The sequence below is a fragment of the Setaria viridis genome, chromosome 5, assembly GCF_005286985.2.
Source record: "Setaria viridis chromosome 5, Setaria_viridis_v4.0, whole genome shotgun sequence".
NCBI classification, from domain to species: Eukaryota; Viridiplantae; Streptophyta; class Magnoliopsida; order Poales; family Poaceae; genus Setaria; species Setaria viridis.
The window spans coordinates 23,328,831-23,346,465 of record NC_048267.2 but is presented as its reverse complement, the minus strand read 5'-3'; the positions used below and the strand labels follow the sequence as shown (position 1 = coordinate 23,346,465).

The 17,635-nt window shown below is 40.7% G+C and overlaps 1 pseudogene; it reads right to left on the bottom strand.

The window, feature by feature from the left end:
• Positions 1 to 13,319: 13,319 nt before the first annotated feature.
• On the bottom strand, positions 13,320 to 16,130 carry LOC140222838 (uncharacterized; annotated as a pseudogene).
• Between the last annotated feature and the right edge of the window lie 1,505 nt (positions 16,131 to 17,635).

The following is a 17,635-nucleotide window of genomic DNA, read 5'->3' as shown; positions in this document are numbered from 1 at the left end:
TTTATTGAAAACAAAAACTAGGTTGTACTCCTAGTAGCCATGTTATTATCGAGAGATATATGAAGGTTGCATCTATGGTTGAAGGCTTATAGACACATGCATTTAGAAATAGATGGGTGTAGGAAAAATTTACCATCCTTTTGATGCTTGTAATAAAATAATATAGCCCAACCTCCCCCATGCTTAAGCATTGTGCTTAGCATGGAAGAAGAACCATAAGCATCTTATGGTGATCGTGATCATTATACTCCATGCAGCATTTCATTTTTGTCCAGCAAGTCCTCCCCATGCTTAGCATTCATGCTGGGCATGGATGAAAAAGATGTAAAATCTTGTGGTTCTTGAAATCATGGTGCTGCGCATCTGGAGTTTGTCTTAATGCTTGTTCACACCTGTTGCCTTAGTTGTTCATCACTTTCTTCTCTTTTTTCTTTCATGAGAGTGCTTCATGTCTACAAAATAATTCAAGTGCACATACTACCCCCGGGGTGACTGTCGAGAGTAGAAATAGTTGCCAACAAACCAAAGACATCCCTAAGATCTTAACTTGTGGCATAGCTAACTTAGTAAAAGAAAAATAAAGGCCTAATTAATGTAAGTGAGTGCAAGTGTTAATGCAAATGACAGGTAGGAATATAAACAAATACAATATTTACACCAAGTTCTAAACACCATGCTTACAACTAGGTTGCTGAATTTCTCCATAGCCATAAAAAATGTTAATCAAGGTCAAACACCATATTTATCCTAATATTATTAAATCCTTACAGCACAATAAAAACAAGGCGCATTGCAAAACTTATAAACCAACCAATACAATGTGAAAATAAGATGAATAGCTAGTAAGGTTTATAAAACTGAATGATGATGGTCTGCAACCAAGTCTAAACACCACGTTTACACAAAATTGCAAAAGGAAAATGCCCTACAAGCATTAACATAGATATGAAAGCGCTCATCATAAAGTTTTAGGACAAAGCCAAGCTAACACATGAATGATGGAACAAATGCAAATGCACATGCAAAAGGGTTAGTAAGGTTGAAGGAGAGGTTCATGGGTTTCCTATATTTTTGACTAGAAAGAAGAATTTTGAAGCGAGAAATCAAGTATAAAAATTCTAACTAAGGAGGTTTTCAAAACAAGAAGATAAGAAATAGCTTATTTTTGGATGAAAAGAAAAAACATATGGTTTTATGATAGCTCTAAGTGAGGGTGCAGTGTAAATGATTTTGGAATTATGAATGGTGGCTCTAGTAAAAGTCTTAGACAAAATAGAGGCAAAAACACCCCAGGCTGATCACTTGGTGTGGTTTAGGCCGATCGGCCTAGGCCCCTTTTGTTTGTGTTGGCTCTGGGTTTTTGTGTGGTGGTGTGTGGAGTTGTTAGGAAGGTTTAGGTGTAAAAGGTTTTGATGAAAACAACATGAAAATGTAGTGCAACATGAGGTGGATAAATAAAATGATATGACATTATGGAGGTGGTCTAAAACAAAATAAAGTTAGCCTAAATTAACTAGCCACAAGTTTATAATTGGAGGGTGGTGCCAAGCTTCATATTTCTCTCTAAAAAGTCATAAAGAAAAAGACTCTAAACATAAATAGCACACGGAAAGGGTCTATAAGTTTTCCAAAATCCAAGTGCTCCCTAAATATTATTTAAAGCATATACCATGTTATTGAAGAATTTGTTAGAGCAATGTTACAAAGTTACTTGATGGTTTCGATTGAAGAGCACAATATAGACCATTATCTTAATATAGAAAATAAATAAAAGGACGGATTGCCTCCTGCAAAGTGCTTTAGTTATAATCATATAGCTAAACTCCTCACCTTGCTCATGTTCATGTGAAGCCATAGTCCTTTGTGCGAGAATGCAAAGTGTCCATGCAGCTTGATGTCATCTTTTGTAATCCTTTGTGGTTCGCTTCTAACATCTTCATGTATTGAATGTAGCCTACTTGTGTTTTCATTTGCCAATGCTTCGTTGGTTTTGTTTCTATTCTAAGCTTCTAAATTTGATCATGTACACTTGATGAAAGCATTGCCCAAACTCCTCTTCATTGTTGTCATCCTTAGCTCCTCTGTCTTGTTCTCATCGCCTTGCTACTGCCTCTTCTTCATGGATTTTCCCCTGCGTCCAGAACAGAACATGATGGGAACTAGGGTGCCCGATCTTCCATTAGGTAAGGATAACTCTCGATTTGGTGGAGTAGAAACATACTTGATCCGACTTCTGATCAACAAGATCCGAACCCTGTAATCGAGCACCAATCTCCTCTGGTTATCAACCGTGCACAACCTGGTTGAGCTTGCCATGAAGGCTACCTCTTGCAAGCGAATCAAGAACACAAGCAAGAGCAAAGAAGAACGCAACTCAATTGCGGAAGACCTTGAATTAAGCACACAAAGTTGGGGTCTCACAAAATGTTGAACGGCGACTGTCAATGACAGATTGAATCTAAGAAAAACCCCGGGTGTCAAGGGTGGCGGCTACTGAGTTTTATACATCCAAGAGGTGGAGGCCAAGGGGGAAGATGACCTAGGGCACCCTTGGGGCGTTCTCCTCCTGGTTGGGGTGCACAAAAACTTGGGCCTAAGTCTGAAGCTAACTTACAAGGCTTGAGGCCCGACAAAAGGTAACGCAACACCCTAGCAATTCTATACATCCACTTGTTTTGACGATTCCCATTGACTCAGATGTAATTTTGACATGAGACTAGTGCCATTGGAAAATGTATCTTCTTAGCTTTTCATGCATATATGAACATCCAAAACAGACTCTGTCTGTGATCTGGGCGTCAATTCTAATGTGGACTACTCCTGGACTTCGAGGTGGACTCGAACTTGATATAGTTTGGGCCTACAACTTGGCTTGGACGTCCCTTGCTAGTCCTCTCCGCCTCCATGCCTCTCTTTAATCTCTTCAAGTACTTCATGATCCTATCCATGATTCCTAATTATAATAATATCTTTAGGTAGTAATCTATTATCAAAATAACTAAAAAGAATACATAGGAACAAGCTCAACTTATCTTTAGCATGAATGGTCATATCTAATTGATGTCATCCTCATCTCCTCTGTCTTGTTCTCATCGTCTTGCTTATGCCTCTTCTTCATAGATTTTCCCCTACGTCCAGAATAGAACATATACCAAAGTATATATCTATTGAAAATTTTATGTAATTAATTTTCCAATGAGTGGTCATTCATATAAAATGAAGTTTAAATGAGAGAGTTATGCCCATTTTATTTCAACACTGTGTACTGTCTAGAACTAATTTCAGGACGCCCGACCTTCGATGATTTGGCCATAACTGCTTGTAGAAACATCTGAATTCCTTGCCACTTAATTCATTGGAACGTAGACTTCATGGGGCTTCTAAATATCCAAAAGTATTGTGTTATTTTCTTCTGAGATAGCACAAAATCTTGATGACAACAATAGCTTCTTGTGCGTGAATCCAGAGATATTGATCATCTTGTTCTTGTTATCTTTATGGCATTATGTCGCACATCATTTGCCTTCAAGGTCATCACAATTGCTGCATCAGCGAGTAGCATGGTGGCAATGATGCGTTTTCGCCATAATTCTTGCTTTAGCCAAGGTGCCAGGATCAGAGGAGGCTCCTGTACTTTGTGTCGATGATCTGAGCAGTTTTGTTCCTTAGTTTCATCACTCAATTAGAAGCTTTTGAGCATACTACTAGAGAATATTGGTAGTGTCATGGTGCTTCTAATATTGTTGCCTCCGGTCACCTCTAAATCATCGCCTTTTGTGTAGAGAGGCCCTCCAATCATCCCTTTTTGCTTGACACGGTTACTTCCAACACCTATTACTTGAACAAACAAATCTCCAAGAAATATTAGTCTTAAAAATAATTGACACTGCGGCATACCTTTTATGTGGACTCAATAGCAGATGCTGGGCCACTAACAGAGTTAGCATCTACTACTAAAGAGCTGAGCTTCATGTAGCCACCATTGTCGGTGTTTTATGCCCGGCAATCTACCGAGGGGTATCCGAGGTAGTAGATTGGTTGGTGGGGAATTGTCGGACCTGGAAATCGAAGGTAAAAGTGAGGACACAAGACACAGATTTATACATGTTCGGGTCGCTAGAGTAGGTAATACCCTACATCCTATTTTGGGTGTTGTATATTGCACCCCGCGCTTGGGTATTGTGTAGCTTGATTGTTGGCTATTGATGATGGTTATGAGCTACTGATCTAGGTACCCCTGCCTTCCTTTATATACTTCAGGAGGCGGGATTACTAGTCGGTTACAAGGAGGAGTCCTAGTAGAATTACATGGTATGAGCCCTAGTAGGATTACAGAGGAATCCTAGTAGGAGTCCGTCTTCTTCCTTCCTTGGAAGTACTGAGGATCTATCCCCGACAGTCATCTTGTTGGAGCGAGTTTGGACTTGTTGAAGCCCAAGTTTAGTGAACACGCTATGATCACTCCTTCATCGTATTGTGTTTAGATTTTCACTTTGTTTCTAGGATACAAACAAGAAAAATAGGGTATATGCAAAAATAAAATTTAGGGTTAGTCTGGAAAATTACATAGATCACCCTAGGGTTTGCCGATCCCCGGCAACGGCGCCAGAAAAGCTTGTTGACTGCAGTTAGCGCGCCAATTTGTGAACCGCAAGCGCACGGACCATCGTAGCTTTTCCCTTAGAGTATTCGTCCAAGATTTATCATTCTGTGGATCAGCAGCAAACTGACTAGGGTCTTCTATCTAATCTAACGGAGCAATCCTAACATGAAGCATTGATTGCATATGAAGGCAAACTTGTTGTAAAGATTGATATCATGAATAAGGGTAGATCACATCCATAGATATATATGATATAACACCACCAAGGGCAGCAAAAGCCTATCTTCTTCTAGTTGTAGTTCTAGACAATGAGCAAGCACATCATGCATCTCATCCAAAGCAATCTCGAAAACCTCCATCCTACACGGAAGCAGGCCCCGTCACGATCCCCACTATCGGCGCAGGTAGTTTAAGAGCACAAATACAGGTGAACATATCTAGCTATCATGAAGGGTCAACATACTAGATCTAATCACCATGATTACATAAATCATGCTATGTAGTCTAACCTTACATTAGACTAAAGAACAAGCCTATTCATGACAAGAAGAAAGCATAAAAGGAGGCATTGAGTCGCTAATAGATCGGATGACACGAAGAACATAGCTCACATAATACATGTATTAGATCACCCCCTTCGAGTACATACCATCGATGATCCATTACTAGCTCCTGAACTCCACCATGGCACAACCGTGCAAGGAGGCCATGGCGGCTAGGGTTTGGCCTAAGCCATCTCCTAGACAACTCTGAAAACTTACAGCGGCCGTCAGTTCCCTCTGGTGAATGCCCTAGGTTTCGTCAAGTTTTGATGGATGGATGCACGTGCCGATGGAGATCGAACATATTTATAGTCCAAAGGTACTGTGGGGTGAAGGGTACGTCGATCAGGGCCAGAAACGGGCCAGGACGATCAGCCTGGGCCTGCTGGGCCAATCGGCCTAGGCACTTTTGCCACTTGCCGGCCGCAAATGCCAAAACTTTCTATACAAAAGTTGTAGATCTTTTCGAGCCATGCAGTTTAGACACCAAATTCGCCCGAATCAAAGTCCGGACGAGGGAGATATGTCTTGTGCAACTTATTAGGGATGAACCCAATCCACTGCATTTTGAACCAAAAACCGTGCAATCTAGGTTCAACCAAACCCAACCTACTACAGCCCTCAAACCAAACATATGCTTAGTCTGTTATATATATGTACAGGCAATTGTTTATTACTAATAAGTCTCTCTGGTGCTGAGTGGGCACAAACGTATAGCTCAAATTGCACATAGCTAGTACAATACTAGAAATATAGGCGCGGCTTTGCCGCACCCACCTTGTAGCTAGCTAGCTAGGGATATATACTTTGTGATCCAAATGGATTACCATCAAAGTATACTTTCTTTGTTTTTAATAAGCAAATTGTCCACTATTAGTAATAGGTTAAGGTAAGCACCAACTGTAAGTTGCTGATTCATTGTATTCATTTTAACAATGTCAGTACACATTTCATCATTTGCATAGGAATGTGAAAACTATCCAGTAACTGACTAACCAGTGCTTTTTAATAATGTTCTATTGTCTTGTAATTCTATCCCTGGATGTATTTCAAATCTGAAAACTACCCAACATCCAATGCTCCACAATAATCTTCAATTGTGTTGTAAACTATCTGCATGCTTTCCTTGGATGATGTGCCATCCAAATCTGAAAACAACAAACTGAAAAGAATAGATTTGTACCGAGAAACTTCATAGCTCCTAGGCAATGCTGCTCTAGTTTCAATGTTCTGTGTCAATGCTATGCGTGATGACGTGATCACCTTCTAAAATGCGGCACTGAATTTCTGCTTTGTGTGAAGGTAAAATTGAACAATTATGCTGGCTGGAGCTCGAGGTAACTTCACTTTAGGGCGAAATTTACAGAGTGAATGTAGAGAAGCAAGTCATATCAACCAGTAACGTGCATGAATAAGAAAGTGTTCACGAACAAAACTATATAACTCACACTGATTTATATTGGAGATATTTTGGCAACAAAGTCTGCAGGCAGCTTTAAGCAAGGATTTCATTATGACAGTGCAATTAGATTTATGTGATGCAAAATTCAGATTGCTTAGAAATCTGCAGTTTTTGAAAACCCTCGACAATAGTGCCTCAATCAATCGCAATTACAGGGAAATTATTGGTGAACAGTACATAATACCTTCATATTCATAATGTTACATTAAAGTCAAATAGTGGATCATATAAACTGAATCTTCACAGGTTCAGTTGTGTCTGCAAAAGGAGAAGGAAAGCAATGGCATCAAAAGATAATAAGAAAAGGAGTACGCTACGAAAATATTGTACAAGTAGTTTGTCTTAACCTTGTACAAATAAGTAGTTTGCGAGTGCATAGCAAGGAAACCAATGAAATTAACAATGAGCAGTGGAACTACATTTTATATTTTGCTTGCTACAATCAATATATCCAGTCCGGTGGAAGTGTAATGTACGAGTAAACAAAAGATAGTTTTGATTTCTATAGGTGCAGTGCACACGTTTTACTTTGATGTCTGTGCTTGGCAGTTTTTATTGTCGAGATGCTTCTTGCGACATGTATGCCTCTTGATTATGGACATCTTTGCAGGAACCTCGGTAGTGCCATAGTCTGCCCTTCAAAAGCATGTAAATTGGTATGACAATATAACTGTGGAATTAAAACCTAAATTTAATGCGTTGTTTTATCGAAGTCTGCACGCTATCTCCTAATGTGTTTTTTAAATCTGAAAATCACAGGCAATTAACAATGATGAAATCTGATGTTGATTATGTAATTTTCAGGTATGTGTCATGTCTACTCGATGAAGAGTAAGCAAGATCATCGAAACGCCGTTTCCCTTCACTGTGTGTCTGTGTTGCTCCATCCGTTCCTCTCTAAATATTAAAGTTAGATAATGCAGATATATAAAATAAAGATGGATGACAAATGAACAGGACCTAGCAAACAAAGCATGTATTTCTGCATAGTAGAAATAGAAGGACCAAAACATCTTCCGAGTCAAAGCAACATTTCCCTTGTTTGCTTACATGGACTGATCCTTGGTCGCGTAAGGCATTGCAATCGCTCAATGGATTATCATTTTTAACACTGATCCCATAAAATCTAGTGAAAGGTTGGCTTATGTTTTACTGCAACAAAATATATCTCTCACAAACTATAATCAGAGTTTAACTCTTGACAGATGCTACTGGTTCTGATCCTTAATTTGTTGCAAACATGATTTCCCATGTATAGAAGCGTCGGCAGATCAAGAATACAATAAACTGCAGTCCAATTCCTTAAGCACTAACTGAATCCAGTAATCCAGTAGGTTCAGCAAAGAAAGTAGTTACCTTCTTGATTTTCTTGTAACCAACCTGACATTAGTATTAGTATATGTCTAAACCAACATGTTTTCAGGAGCCAAGAATCATAACACAGTAGAGATGGAATTCCAAAAGTATGGATCAGAGCATTGAAAACCAAAGAAATTAATTTGATATCGCGATTCCAGAAAGCCTACCTACCAGGCTGAATGGCTGATGAGATTTTCAGTTTTTGGCCGGCCACCCAGTAGTAGTGAGCTCGGTGGCACATCTGCGCGGCGGAGGGGTCCAGAACGGCAAAGACGAGGACGGTAAATCTTGTGGCCATCCCTCATCGATTTGCCCGGCCAAGATTGTACACCGACCTCGCCGCCGATGTATGGGACGTGGAGGTGGAGGTATCTGATGCAACGGTGCCATCAGTCATCTGAAGGCGGATGGTTGCATGGTGTAACGCCGCCGTCAGAGGATGGCCACGAGGCATGACGCCGCGGCCAGAGGAGTAGCTAGCGTTTTGCCCCTGCCGCATCTCCTCCACTGCTTGGCTACGGCATGAAGGCCTAGTTTGGCAGCAGGAGCAAATTAACCCAGGAAAGAAAGCGGGGAATTTCCTTGGACATGTGAATCTCGCTGGGGAAGATACCCTGCGAGAAAATTGCTCCTCTGCTATTTAGAAATTGCCCCGCTGGACAGGCGCTGCTGGAGCTATTTGCTGGATAGAGCAGCGAACAGAGCAGCTGCGGGGGACCAGCTGCGAACAAAGCAGTTGTATGCTGGTGTTAGTTTGCCTGGTTTTTCTGTTGGTTGCCGTGTGGCAATAGAGAATATTACTCCATGTAAGTTTAATGTATATATTATCAAGATATTATCCAAAGTAGTAGAATGTTACTCCATGATCCTCGGAGGTAACATGCACATGCTATTACATATCAGCTTAACCCTTCTCGACCAGCACCAACGTACTCAAAATGAGAAGACGGCTAAAATGATTCACACCATTCAACTCCTATGTTACACAACATACTCAAATTTTTTCTCACGCATGTAAAGATTCTTACGCACATAAAAAATAAAAACCACGCACTTTAGCATATAAAGAACACATGTGCAAGCATCAAGGACTAGTAAACTGGCATGTCAATTCAGCACAAATCGTTTCATTTTTCTCATATCATATATTGCTTCCACCAAAGACTCTGCAGGTAAACAACAACGAGAAGAGGCTAGTCAAGCTTTAGATAGGACCAATTGCATTTGAAAAGAAATGAGGATATGCTAGTCATATAGACGCAGCAACATCAGACAGCAAGCCAATATGGGTGCTGCGATGCAGCAACCACTATGTCACTATCGGAAACTGGGTGTTTGCCGAGTGCAAGAATGTTTACCGAGTGCTTAAAAAAATACTCGGCAAAATAATTGCACTTGGCAAAAGAGGCAAAAAAACACTCGGCAAATAGAAAAAAAAATAACTCAGCAAAAGCTAGGCACTCAGCAAAGAACAGCCACATGGACATCTGTTAGTCCGTGTGCCGTTCGTTAGCACGTTTGTCGAGTGTCCGTCAGTGGAAACACTCGGCAAACAAATACACTCGGCAAAATAGCAAAAAAACACTCGGCACAGGCAGGCACTCGGCAAAGAAATATGTTCGCCGAGTGTAATTGTTTGGCACTCGGCAAAGAAATCGTTTGTCGAGTGTCCGTCAGTGGAAACACTCGGCAAACAAATACACTCGGCAAAATAGCAAAAACAACACTCGGCACAGGCAGGCACTCGACAAAGAAATATGTTCGACGAGTGTAATTGTTTGGCACTCGGCAAAGAAATATGTTTGCCGAGTGTAATTATTTGGCACTCGGCAAATAATTTTATTTTTTTCTCTTCTGACCTTAAAACTTTTTCTACTCTCCACATACTACACGTGGTATTCCATATTAAAAATTGGTATATTTCTGGATCTTTTTGCTATATTTAATTAATTTATTGCATTTCTAGGAATTTTTTGGTATAAGTCAAATTTGAACTGCAAGTGATTCAAATAATAGAATAAAATGAGTAGAAAAATGATATTCATGTTATTGCGTCCAGTGTGAGACCTTACCTGGGAAATGAAAAGAAATTCCGAACATCTTGTTCAGGAAACACGACCACGAACGTGTGGCCGAATGGTTTTTCAATTTAAAAAAAGCAAACAAAGTTAGATTTGTCGTGATGTGATGATATCATATGTGGAGACTGTGGTAAAAAATTGAGAAGGTTTCGCACAATTTGTCATGTACGATGTTTACAAACCGAAGCATCTCAGAAGAAGAATCATATCGTTAACAAGGATTTGGTAAGATTTGAGTCAAAGTGACGGTCGAATTGGGGTTTGACTTCAAAACTTTTTGTATAGTCCATAGAGAACATAGATTGTTTCATGTGAAATTTTAGTAATTTTTTGGATCCATTTGATAATTTTAATTTATTAAGTGCAATTATAGAATTTTAATTGATATAAATTAAATTTGAACGGTAACTGCGTAAAATAATGCAAATATATATTGTTGAGTGAATTTGACAAGGTATTTTCAAAGTATATTAGAATAAATTTAGAAAAACACGTTATGGAAAAGAAGAAAAATGAAAAAAAGAGTTTGCTGAGTGCCCCGACGACCTGGCACTCGACAAAGCTGGGCTTTGCCGAGTGTCCTATCCGACACTCAGCATACACGGCTTTGCCGAGTGTCCGATTTGAGACACTCGGCAAAGGTGCTTCATATCCGGTAAAAACGCTCCCTCACCCTCACACACGCACGCACCCAAACTTACATGCACACACGCCCCACCGCCGGCCTCCCGCGCCCGCGCCGCCGCCAGCCCCCTGCCCCCAGCCCCTACCGGCGCCGCCCCCTGCCCCTAGCCCCTGCCAACGCTGGCACCTGCCCTCGACCCCCGCTGATGCCGGCCTTTGACCCCGGCCCCGGTCCCCGCCGACACTGCCCTGCCCCCGGCCCCTGCTGATGCTGTTCCCTAGCCCCGCCCCCGGTGCCGCCCCTGCTCCCTGCTCGAGTCGTCATCGCTGACATCACCTTTACCGCGCAGGTAAACCATGATATCAATGCGATGCACATAAGATTGTACATATCTAGTGGATGGATATGATTTTGTAGGAATTAGGACAAATAAATGCAATTATTCTCCTCCAATATTACCATGGAAGTAGACCGCGCGTGCAACTAGAAGGACGCTTGAAATTGAATATCTATATATATATATATATCTTGGATTTTGATACCAATATGATGTCTTTTTTCTTTTGCATGCATGTAACTTTCGAGCTTTTGTGAAAAATAATGCAAGTCTTGAGATTGTACTTTAGAGCTCGTTGTGAAAAATAATGCTGATTTAATTTATGCCAAAAACAATGAGTAACCGTTAGTAATCACTGGTCATCCAAATACTCTGCATTTGATCCATTGTTTTGGAAGCTGTGACCAAATGGTATAATTCAAGCTAGCCTACTTTCATCATTTATTTTTGTACATGCTTTATGTTCATCAATCCTATGAGTGTTCCTAGATACGCTACTGCTAGCTATTTCTAGTTACCAGTTTATTTCTAATACTTGTATGTCACTGTGAGGGCGTGATTGGTTGCTCCAGGCATGGGGAGTCGGTATGGAGGACCAGTCCTGGCTCACGGGAGACAGGCTGAAATCGTGCACCGAGCTGTGTTTGGTTGTCTTTGTTGTTGGTCCAGTATGAGACGGAATCGTGTTTGGTTGCATGTATGGATAAGAGTTTTGGGTGTATGTCACATGGGTCCTGCGCGCTCACCTGCACCGTGCCATCCTGGCTCGCGAGGGAAGGTTGTTTTTGGGCGGATGGAGGGATACGGGATGGGAGGGGTGGAGTGAACGAGAGGGTGCAGCCATATGATGCGGGGAGAGCAACCAATCACGTTCAAGTGCACGAGATGATGCCGGATGATCCTCCGGACGTCACCATCCCGCCTACCAATCACGCCCTGAATGATTTGTCTCTTCTCCTTTGTGTAGAATCAATCTGCGGCATCGAATGAGCTTCATGACCGACCGTGGTCACAGTGGCCACCATGATCACAGTGACTACATTTATTTGCATTTCTGATGAGCCTGGAGAGCGATTGTGAACAAACTTACTTGTGACTCTAAATTTGTGATTGTGAATGAACCTACTTGTGATTCTAAAATTTATTTGCATTTATGTGTTGTCGATATATCTTTATGAACTGCCTGTGATGCTTATTGTGAACTATCTGTGATGGATGTAATGTTTGTTTGAGTATAGTACGTTATATGTGACCGAACCAAATAAATCTCATATATATGGCAGCTTTGCCGAGTGTAGCACTCGGCAAAAGGCCTCTTTGCCAAGTGCCAGGAGAAATACACTCAGCAAAGTGGCGAAAATCTGTGCATTCTGGGGATCTTTGCCGAGTGCATGGTCTGCGATACACGCCAAAGAGGCCAAAATCTGCACAAAAATAGCCAGCCTTTGCCGAATGTCAGGGCTGTAACACTCAGCAAAGATGACATGTTTGTCGTGTGTCCGAGCAGGGACACTCGGCACGGCAAACAAGGCCATGTTTGCCGAGTGTTTTTCCCGTGGACACTCGGCAAACATGCCGAGTGTTTTTTTTCCCATGGACACTCAGCAAAAATTATATCTTTGCTGAATATCTGTGCCGTTAAACACTCGGCAAAGGCACCGTGACCATTTTCTCACCGTTACGTTACTTTTTTTTTGTGCCGAGTGTCGATTTTAGCACTCGGTAAAGCTTTTGCCGAGTTCTCGACAAAAAACACTCGGCAAAGAAACATTTGCCGGCACTGTAGATGCCGTGTATTGTTTGCCGAGTGTTACACTTGGCAAAGCCTTTGTCCAGTGTTTTTTAGGCTTTGCCATGTGCTCAAGGCACACGACAAAGCTACTGTTTCCGGTAGTGTCTACTATTCTTTAGAGATAACACAAGTCCTCAATCATCATGAGCCAAGACGTCAGCTTAGTAGTTGCAAAGTCATAGAAAGCAGCTTCGAATAACAATACTTTCAACCTGCAACCTATAATCTATTCCACTGTAATTTGACAAACAAGCAACGATGAACCATAGATAGCTGTCCAAGCACCAAAGACAATGAAATATATTCCACTGCCAACTAATGCATGCTACTCCAGCAACAGCTGTTGAAACGCCAAATTTGAGAAGGGTGCAATGCGCACACCAATAGGCAGTTAACTGTGTAAAGATTGATAACTAAACAAAGTTGAGTAATAAGTTGCACGAAAGGGGAATCTAATAATCATCTGACACAAAAGTTTGGCTACATGAGCAATGACAGATAGCTTATAGTGTTTTATATTACCCGAATAAAACCATTTCAAATCTTGAATTATATACACCCATCATGTAGTGCTTCCCATTAGGGCTCTGCAATTACAAAAAAAAGTGAAATAATTTAGCCATGTCAGCAGCAGAAGGTTCACACAAAGCAAAATTTTACATGGTTAGACATGATGAGACAAGTAAGTTTTTCATGAACCATACATTGAGCATATTCAAAGAGACATACTTGATTTTTTGCTTTAGCCACATTAATCGAACATTAGGATTCTTGGTTGTAATGAATATCTTCTTGTGTGTCTCAGACTCAAAGACATCAAAAGCATATGACTTCTCCTCATTAGTTAATTCAACCATAGCATCCACTTGATCAACACACTTCTCAACTGAAAATTCTTCCTCACGCCTTTTCCTTTGTTCAAGAGCTTGCAAAGTTTTGTTAGTTTGACTCTTTTTGTACTCCACATATCCCTCAAGAGCAGATCCAATGTGACTTTGGTTATGCTTTCTCCCACTTCCACCTTCTTCCTGTCTTGAATCTTGAGCTTCATTGCATTCATTATGTGCACTAGAAGTCTTTTGGCCATCGAAACTCGAAGCAAATGGATTCGCACCCAAGTGACTGCTGCTTTGTTTAGAGTTACTTCTTTCAATAGTAGGTGCAGGAGGAGGAATAGCAGGAGGTGCAGGAGGAGGAGCAGCAGGAGGTGCAGGAGCAGAAGGTGGATCCACTTGCATGGTTGATGTGAAGTTTAAATTTTCTGTAGCAACACTTCCTATTTTCAAGAGACAATTGGAACCCATATTAGAACCACAAAATTGTTTGATGCTGAAAGCAATAAATTAAGCTATGCAAGTGAGGGAACTTCACCTTCATAGTGCTTCCAATTGGTAAAAGAGGGGAAATAGCTTTTTGTGAAACTTTGCTACTCTTGGGAGATTCCATTGAATGTAACAGAAAATGATAATTAGTTAACAACAATAACTTAGCTACTTCTTAGCATATTTTATATAGAGTCCAAATGGCTTACCACAATTAGCTTCTCCCATACTTTTGGTTCTGTTAGTATCATACACAAAGATTCATTCCAACCATTACCACTGTCTCTTTTAGCATCTCTTAGTGCCTTGTAATTAGCTTTGAGCTCCTTCTCTTTCTCCTGCACCTGCTTCTTTGTGAAATGAGCTACGGGAAACTTCTCATTGAACTTGCTGGTGATAATCCTCCAGCCCTCCGATACCCAACCATTTTGACCTTTATATTTGGGGTTATTTTTGTAGTCAAGTAATATTTCAACAAGACTTTTCTCATATGCGGAGTTCCAAGCAGCCCTATCAGCTTCTCCTCCATGACTACATTTCCCAAAACATGTTAAGATGAAGTACAAAGAAACATAAGCGAGATCGAGGTGTCTCAAAAAAAAGAAATTCAAGTACAAAGATAGCAATTGTATTAAAAAAGGCACTTATTACAATAATGCTTGCAGTAGAAAGTTCCAAAAATATATAAGCAAAACATACACAAACTAGAGGAAACAAACTAGACTAATTATTATTATTATAAGCAGCCCACATTTGGTGTGCGATCTGATCTCTTAGAGTATTGCCATTGTTTGACTCCGCCTCACTTGGATAGTTGTTGTCCCCCTCTGGCACATTAATATATTGATCTATTGGGATATACTCTAGTTGGTCATCCAGCCACCCCTCTTAACCATTTTTCCCTCTAATTATATTGTGAAATGCAACTGCTGCAGCTGCAATCTTGAATTGATTTTCTATGGGATGGAAAGTGCCTACTTTCAGAATCGAGAACCTCTTCTTTAGAACACCAATGGCCCTCTCTATATGGTTGCGAAGCAATGTATGGCGGTGATTAAACAGTTCTTTGTAGTTTGCATAACCACTTTGAGACGAACGATGCCTTCTAAACTCACTGAGATGGTACCGAACTCCTTGATATGGGGCAATAAAGGATGGTGTATTTGCGTACCCACCATCTACAAGATAGAACTTCCCCTCTGGCACAATAAATCCTTTGCTAACAGCAGATCTAAGGACTCCTGCATCTGATGTTGACCCTTCCCATCCACATGAAATGAATGTGAAATTAAGGTCGAAGTTGTAGGCTAACATAACATTATGTGATAGGGTTCCTTTCCTATTTCTATAGGGAGGGGCCTTGTCTTCTGCGATGGTGATTGGTATATCAGTGCCATCGATTGCACCAATGCAATTCTGCACGGAAGGAAAAAAAATAAGGACTTGGTATGCAAGGAAAGAAACAATTGGGGAAATGATTATGCACGCCTGAAAGAAGGGCATGAAACGAGGATCTGTCGTGATTTTGATATGAGTTTGGAATGAACTTGGAAGTCTCACAAATTGATGAGTTAAGGCAGGAATTATTTTGAAAACTTCTGTTATTTTTTGATGGATTGTCTCACCGCTATGTTGAAAAGCTTTCTGTAGCCTTTGGTTGCTAGCATTGTGTGAGAGCATAAACATGAACATCCCAAGCTGCTCCTCAACAACAACACCTCATGTGTCACGGAGCAAATTCTCTCTTCTAAAAAATTCCGCTATGGCTTTAAATATTTCAGCTTTAAATATTTCAGGCTCCATTCGGAACTCAACTTTACACCAACTCGGGTGCCCTTCAAGGATTTCCTTAACCTTTTTGGCACTAGGAAGAGAAGATGTGTGCACAGGCATTTTTTCTTCTTGTAGGTATGGAATTATGGCAGGAACAAGTATAAAAAATAGCTCATCATCCTCTTCCTTCTCCTCTAACAAGAACTGCCTAACTTCCTCCTCCCAAGATCCCATTATCTAGTGTCTTGTAACTCGTCAAATAGAACAAGAATGCAGTTCTGAATACAGGATCAGGCAACTACAACGTGATGTACACCTCTGTTCCATTTTAATTCTTTGAATCACTGTCATAGTTCAAGATCTAATCGAGAAATCACTTTTGATCCAAGTTTAAAAATTTATGCATGAAGGCATTACCATGGGTTACCCACCATGTTAACTCACTAAGACTCCATGTAAAACAAGGGAAAATGCATAAACATGTCATGCTAACGATACAACAACTATCAGCAGTCAGCATGCAGCATGAAGGTATCTGGTTCAACTATCGATCTAATGATCTAATGAGGAAGATAATGTTGATTGGTCTTAGCAGTCAGCATGCAGTCAACAACTATCATTAGCTAGCATGCAGGTATCAGGTCTCACTTTTGATCTAATGAGGAAGATAATGTTGCTTGGTCTTAGCAACCAGCAGTCAGCATGCAGGTATCTGGTTCAACTATCGACTCCGTCATCTCGTTCCCTTTCACCAACTAGGTGCATTCCGAATCCAACCTCTCTTATGTTAGACTTACATTTTATTTTTTTACCTTGACCAACCCTTTCCTTGTAGGCACCGCAAAGAACTGGACTATGATTCTAGGTTCAACTTATCTGGACAAGGTGTACTGCCTATTTCAGAGCTCAACTCAAACACCATCTGGAAGCAGGTATCGACTAGTTCGCTTTGCCTGTTTCCTTTTCCTTTTCTTTTTTTACTAGGCATTTGATCAGCAACAACAAGATTTGGTTGATGCTGCATAGAAAGCTTTGTCTTACAGACAAGACATTATTGAAGAAAACATCCGTCTGACATACGCATTGCAGGTAACTATTTTTAACCAAAGCTATTGTATCATATCCTAAAGTTCTGAGAGCCATTAATTTCCTCATTTGCTTGCTTTGATCCCAAGATTCAGTTGTAATCAAGCAGGTGATTAGTTGTAACAATATGTGAAGGGAAAAAAAGATTTACACTCTTAACAAATCTAGAGCTTCATCCAGATAAACCAATCACTTGTACAATGAAAAACAAACCAATACTTGAAAACACTACTTCTAGACATGCACAGATAGATACTAGATACAAAAGAATATCATTTCTGCGTATAAAAAAAAAATCAGAAATGTGGCACCTTCCTACTTCCAAACATACTAGGATCAAAATGAACATTCCTACAGCAGAAATGGGACAACTCCCTACCAGATCTTTGTATATTCGTACACATTTCAGCATCAAAAGCTCTTATAGACAAAAGAAAAGAGCAAAAGGCGGCACTTGATGGCTGATGGGGAGGCGGAGGTGGCAGGGAAGTTCGAATCTAGCAAGTCCACTGCCGTAGGAGCTACGTCAGGTCATCAGTCGCTTGTGTCTGCAGCTTTTCCTCCCCAAGATCTGCAAGAAATTTTGCGAGTGTGAGGTGAGGTGAGAAGAGGAGAGGAGAAATCCTAGCATGGCAGGGAGAGGCTAGCGGAGG